The sequence below is a fragment of the Triticum aestivum genome, chromosome 4D (assembly GCF_018294505.1).
Source record: "Triticum aestivum cultivar Chinese Spring chromosome 4D, IWGSC CS RefSeq v2.1, whole genome shotgun sequence".
Classification (NCBI taxonomy): Eukaryota; Viridiplantae; Streptophyta; class Magnoliopsida; order Poales; family Poaceae; genus Triticum; species Triticum aestivum.
In genome coordinates, this window is record NC_057805.1 from 511,881,332 (window position 1) to 511,888,515 (window position 7,184).

At 47.3% G+C, this 7,184-nt stretch overlaps 1 pseudogene; it reads right to left on the bottom strand.

Moving 5' to 3' along the window:
• Positions 1-3,132: 3,132 nt before the first annotated feature.
• Positions 3,133-4,276, bottom strand: LOC123100735 (PLASMODESMATA CALLOSE-BINDING PROTEIN 2-like; annotated as a pseudogene).
• Between the last annotated feature and the right edge of the window lie 2,908 nt (positions 4,277-7,184).

The following is a 7,184-nucleotide window of genomic DNA, read 5'->3' on the forward strand; positions in this document are numbered from 1 at the left end:
ACCGGCGCGCGACGGGGGGCGGCGACGGGGACGGGGATGGCGACGGCGACGGGGACGGGGACGTGGACGGGTGCGGCGGCGACGGACAGGCGCGACGAGGAAGAAGCTGAGATGAAGAAGAAACTAACTAAAATTTTCGTAAGTGCTATATATATAGGAGGGGCCTTTAGTACCGGTTGGAGCCACCAACCGGTACTAAAGGTCAAATTTGGCCAGGCCAAACGGCGGGAAGGGCACCCCTTTAGTACCGGGTGGTGGCCCCAACCGGCACTAAAGACCTCCCCCTTTAGTACCGGTTGGAGCCACGAACCGGTACTAAAGGGGGTGCGCTCCTATCCCGCGGTGCACAAAGTTTAGTCCCACCTCGCCGAGCGAAGGGCAGCCGCACTGGTTTATAAACCCAGCCACCGCTGCTACTTCGAGCTCCTCTCTAAAGCAGGCTTCTGGGCCTAAATTTGCCGGGCTGCTCTGTGAGTCTGCTGGGCCTTATGGGCCTGCATCCACGCCCAAGGCCAAGCAGGCCCACTGGGCAGCGCGCATATATGTTTTTTATATAGTTCTTTTCTTTTTTGCTTTATTTATGTTTTTTTATTTATTTCTGAGTTGATTTTTTTGCTGTATTTAGAGTTTCTTTCTGAATATTTTTGCTTTCGGTACAAAAAATTACAAACTTTATGTTAGTGCCAGTAGTTTTCTAATTTGAATAGTTTAAATTTGAATTATTTGAAATTTGTGTGAATCACTAGTTTGTGAATAATTTAACTTTAAAAATAGATTTTCAGTGATTCTTTTTTCTTATGTTTAATATTAGTGTGTTTTATCATTATATTCAAATTGGTAATACGTCTGGAGTTGTAATAAGTTTAGAAAAATAAAGTGCCTTTGTAACAGATGAGTTTTCATTCGAAACCCTGATACTTTGAAAGAGATTATCCAGTTTGTACACGGAGTGCATCCAGTTTTTGCCTTAACCCTCTCTACTTTTTCGCACATGCTATGTGGGTGAAATGATGATATCATGCCAAGTTTCAACCTTTTCAGAATTCATTTGTAGTGCTTTTCAATTTCAGGGTCATTTAGCTCAAAACAAATCAGTAAATGCATGAAAAATAGCAAATGATGTCAGAAAGGGTTGAAAGTTGATGACGTGGCTTTGAATGATGCCTACTGAACGCAAAAAAATCTGGAGTTGTAATAAGTTTAAAAAAAATGAAGTGCCGATGTAACATATGAGATTTCGTCCGAAACCCTGATACTTCGAAAGAGATTGTCCAGTTTGTACACGAAGTGCATCCAGTTTTTGCCTTAACCCTCTCTACTTTTTCGCACATGCTATGTGGGTGAAATGATGATACCATGTCAAGTTTCAACCTTTTCAGAGTTCATTTGTAGTGCTTTTCAATTTCAGGGTCATTTAGCTCAAAACAAATCTGTAAATGCATGAAAAATAGCAAATGATGTCAGAAAGGGTTGAAAGTTGATGACGTGGCTTTGAATGTGCATATTGAACGCAAAAAAAGTCTGGAGTTGTAATAAGTTTAAAAAAATGAAGTGCCGGTGTAACATATGAGTTTTCGTCCGTGTAAACATGTAAAAATATACATAAAAAATACATTGATCATCAATGATCTTTTTGTGTAGAATCTGAATTGTCAACAGGAATCTTCCCCGGTTTAAGAACCGGCGAAGATTCCTATTGCGGCCACAGATCCTACACATAGAGTTCAATGAAGACCAAGTGGTTGTGATAATTTGAGAAATAACATATTTAAGGTGGTAAAAACCCTGTTAGCGAAGCGAGGTAGAACTAAAAAACCGCTGCAACTAAAATTTTTAGTACCGGTTTGTAGCATGAACCGGTAGTAAAGTGGCTGGTGGGGCCCAGCCTGCCAACAGCCTGCCACAACCTCTTTAATATCGGTTCGTGGCATGAACCGGTACTAAAGGTTCGTCACGAACCGGTACTAATGAGCGACGCCCGCCTAGCCGTTTGAACCGGCACTAATGGTCACATTAGTGCCGGTTCAGCTACAAACCGAGACTAATGTGCTTCAGATTAGGCCCTTTTTCTACTAGTGTGGTAAGCTGTTTGGCTTGGACATGATATTTAGTTAATGTCACAATTTCTAAAACAAGACAAACTTGGACAGAAACCGAAAAATGCAGCAGAGATCTAAAAGATGATGGATGCATGGATGATAGAAAAAACACTTTGCTCATGCGTCACACGTACTTGGCAGATTAATGTATAACTTGTTTTTTTTCTTTTGAGGCCAACGTGTACAAAGGAAAAACCAAACCAATGGCAACCGTGGGTAAACTCCTTATTGTATATTCATAGGGTGTGACTAGGTCTCAGTCAAATAACATAACATGCAAGAGAAAAAAAGAAAAAACCTAAAAGAAAATTTTGTACAAATCTTAACGTAAGATCTCACGAATATACTATCTACTGAGACTTCGTTAAGTCTTAATCGACTAAGACTTAGCAAGACTGATATTCATAAGGAACATCAGCCTTTGAGCTGACAAATAATATTCTTCTTCGTTAAGTCTTAGTGATTAAGACTTAGCAAGACTGATATTGATAAGGAACATCAGCCTTTCAGCTGACAAATAATATCCTTGTTTGTTAAGTCTTAGTAACTAGTAAGACTTAGCAAGCCATATATTCATAAGGAACATCAGGCTTTCAGCTGACAAATAATATTCTTCTTCGTTAAGTCTTAGTGATTAAGACTTAGCAAGACTGATATTCATAAGAAACATCAGCCGTTTAGCTGACAAATAATATTCTTCTATGCAATAATAGAAGCATATGTTAATTCTCATGCCACATGAAAGTCATTTAACCACTACGTCCTCTGCATCAGGTTTCAGGGACAAAAACCTATACTGGATAAACAGACATCTGACGAGTACATCAATTCGAAAGGCAACGACTAGTTCTCTCGACCCCCGCGTCCGTCTCCGACGCGGCACGGGGGGAACCCCAGACCCCGCCGCCGGCCACCCCCCCTCCCTCCCCTTCCCCTCGCCGCCACTGTGGGCCGCTGCCGGGCGAAGCCCGTGCAGTGCCAGTGGCGGCAAGGTCTCTCCCGGGCGCGGCCCCCTCCCCTCTAGCGGCGGCGTGGAGCTCCACCGACGGGCTTCTTGGCAGCTTGGTGCGGTGAACCTCCGGCGGCGGCTTGGCGCGTTGGCTGCGGTGGTGGGGCATGCTTCGTCCGGTGGTGTGACTCGTCGTCAAAGTCGGAGCTGTCGGTTGCTTGCGCGTGTGGCCTTCTGGTGGCATGTGCCGTCGTGGCTTCTATGCAGCTGTTTGCGGGTTGGCTTCGAGGTTGGAGCTGTATGGTGAAGTCGGAGTCGCCCGTTCGAGGCAGCCGGTGATGACGATGACGCTTGCGACTTCTCGGCGAATGCCTTTCTTCTTTGCAGCTTTGTGTCCTTTGTCGGTGGCCAGGTTGGCCGGTGGTGCCCATATCATATGGGTTGAGTTGTATCGGGTTTAGCCCGGTTTTCCGTCAATTAACCGGGCAATTCTCTTCTTCTTAATTAATAAAAGTGGCAAATCTATTGCCTCGTTTAAAAAAAAAGGCAACGACTAAATGATGATGAGTGAAGCGGCGCTGGTCACGGGGATTGGTCCCGTCGTGGTGCCGCCAAACACCCCAGAAAAGCTACCATGGAGAAGCAGGCGAAGAGCACCAGCAGCAGCGGCGTCATCGTCGTTCCAGAGAGGTCGGCTGGTGTGGTGGAGGAGCTCGCTCCCATGCCGCTGCCTGTACTAGCCGACGCTGGGTATTGGCAGCTTCCGGAGCCTGCCAGATCAAGTTTGTCAAGACAAACAATCGTGAGATCAGATCAAATAGGGTAAGACGACCGACGTGCAGCTTAATTACGGTAGATGGAAGAAGAGGTTACTTGGGTCTGTGGAGGTGAGGGTGGCGGTGCCGCCGAAGTCGCAGGTGGCGCCGCCGCGGCCGTTGGCCGGCCTTGGCCATGGCATTATGGTAGTAGCTGTTGGCGGCGTAGGAGCAGCGCGTCGCCACCGTGTCCGTGTCCGTGTGGCACTGCCCGTCGGGGAGCAGCGGGGCGCAGTCGGCGCCGTGTCCGCACGCGTAGTCCAGCGTCCTCTGCAGCGCCGCCGCCGGCAGTTCTGGCTTGCACACGCACCAACTGCTACCTGCAGCAAACGACGCTTCCGTCGGCACGGCGAGCACAACCAACAGCAGGAAGATCGAGAGTGCTGGAGTCGCCGCCATCGATGAGGGATCGGTTTTCAGCTTCTGCTGCTCGTAAACTTTTTGGTCACCTATCCAGTAGTACTTGCTCCGTGTCAGATTCAATCTACAACGAGGGCTGAGAGTCCAAGCACATAATGGATTGGATTGTTTTATTTGGAAAAAACACAATTCTGAAACAAGATACAACTCGATCACGGCCAGAGTATGCCAATTTTAGCTGGAAAAACCTTCCGGTCAGAAATCATCCCTATATTGTGGATAGAAAAAAAGACAATAAGAGCAACTCAAGAGTTCCCCTAAAAAACATCCCATAAAAATCGTTTTATGGGATGGCCGTATAATTTATGGGAAGTTTTTGGATAGTCACTTTTCTCAGTCCCGTAAATGTCATCCCGTATTTTTTTTATTTTTTCTATTTTCAGTTTAAAAACTCTAGCAAAAAGCATAGGCCCCACATGTCAGTGACAGAGACAGGATGATGAGCGGTGGTGCGTGGCGGCGGCGCATGGGAGTGGCGGCTGGGGCGACGACGGCGATGCGTTGCAGTGAAGGTGCATGGCAGCGGCGGCCTGCTTTGCGGACAGGGCAGATAGTGGTGCGGCGGTGGTGGTGGCACCTTCGCAGATGCAGTAGTGGCGCGGGGCGGTCCGGCATTCTGCTCATGAAGTTTCAGGTAGTTATCCACCCGCCAAAATTACACGCGAAGGCCATCTTCCCATATACTTGGAGGATGGAGGAGGTGTTTTCACGGGACCCGTTAGAAAATTCCGGGCATACTGGAGATGTTGGAGGCCTTTTTTCCCCAACTTCCCGTAAACGGTAGTTTTTTTTATGGAAAAGCTAGTGGGCAACCGACCGATCTTTCCTCTCACATCCACCACGTTCTACGCTTGACACACGTTTTAATGGGCCAGCGCACTGCTTCTCTCCTTCATCCCTATCTCTAACGAAATGGCCGCATTTTCCTATCTCGCATATCCATGCGTTGAATTTCATTTGACCATGCGGGGCGCTCCGTACTGCAGTTCTTGCAACTGAGCACCTGTTTAGAAAAGGCATACCGCAACAAATGGGGTGATGCAGAGACCACGTGGTGCTCTCTCCGTTGCAGCCATCGGCGTTCTTGCAAGTTTTCGCAACAACAGTCTTGTTGCAGGAATACATAGAAGAAGTTAGAGATGTTGGGTCCTATCGCAATGGAGGTTTTGCAACAAGAATCTTGTTACAGAAAAATATAGAAGAAGTTTTGCATCAAGGGTCTTGTTGCAAAAAAATAGAGAAGAAAAAGTTTTGCAACAGGGTCTTGTTGCAGTAAATTAAAGAAGAGAATATTTTGCAACAGAGGACTTGTTGTAGAAAATTAGAGAAGAAGAGATTTTTGTAACATGGCTCTTGTTGTAGAAAGTTAGAGAAGAAATTACAGAACAATAACGCTCGCCTCGAGCAATCGGACGGCTCGCAAGGCGGCGGATCTTTTTGAAAGATCCACCGGCCGACGCATAGCACCGCCCTTTTTTTATAGATAAAGGGGTTGTTGGAGTTGCTCTATCTTATGACTAGTTGCCCCGCAAGAGGATAGGAACGAAACATACACATCCATTCCCTTGAGGGCTAGGTATGGACTCCTGGAGGATGTTGGGACCGTCGACGATGACACCAGGAAACGCGTATGCCCCTTCTGGTTGTGGCAGATAGCCGGCGCGTGGCTAGCCCGTCTACTTGATTGTACGATACTGTACAATGTTTTCATTCCCCTTTAGGGATAGCAAACACTTGAGAACATGAGCAAAGGTCTTGGCCTCTGGGGGCGGGTTGCTTTTGCTGACGACCGCCGGCCATCTGGAGGCCGCCGGTCTGCGATTAGTCAGGTGTATGGGGTTCACGAATGAGCTAAGGGCACCAACACTTGAGAAGAAGACCGATGAAGTAGATGGAAGGAGTGCGTAAAGCCACCCCCTCATTGCGTCCTACTCCCTCTGTAAAGAGTGTCTAGATTACTAAAGTAGTGATCTAAGCGCTTTTATATTTCTTTACGTAATCGTGTCGTGTGGCCATAAAATTCCGCCACTTCCCCACGAATTATGCGGTAACTTTCACGTGGGGATCGAGGAGGTGGCTCTTAATTACTGTGTGCATCGATGCACACAATCCCTTTTTTGATGGCACACGACAATGATGGGCCCTTAACCCACGTCCGCATGCCATGCTGACTGCCAGGTACCACATGGCTAGGTAGGCCCATGGATCATGTTGGTTTGTGTTGTCAGGACCAAGCCGGATCATCATCACGCTCCAAGCGTGGGGATACTTCACGCCTAAGCGGCAGCTGCGCGGGAACATATCTGACATGTGGACCAGCCCAACTACATCTGATGTTGGTCGGACACGAGCCGATGATCAGGACTTGGCTACAGAAGATAGATTCACTGAACTTGTTTTCAAGACCGACAACCGAAGACGAACAATAGCTTGGGCGGACCGAGGTGTGTCCTGACTTGAAGACAAGGGCTACTGATGGTGTCCCAAGTAGGGGGACCTCTCACCATGTCGTCTCTCACCCAAGTGGGCTAGCCCAAGGCCCCCTTGGTTTGTTCAAGAGTGAGCCACATCGAGCGGCCCATGACGAACAAACAGAAAGCTCCAGAAGACTTGTCGTGCACTCCAAGGTGTTATATATTCATCCTAGAATTGATTTCCTTCTACGTAACCAATCATCATGCTATAACCCTAGGCCCCCTGGTATCCATATAAACTGAGGGGCTGGGCTCCTCGAGGGGACATTACAATCTCAAGGTAGACATATGTACTTATTAGTCAATCCAACACAATAAACACAAAGCATGGCATAGGGTATTATCTCCTTGGAGAGTCCGAACCTGGTTAAAATCTCACATCCATGTTACCATCGCATTTAGACGCTTAACTTCGGATTCCCTACCT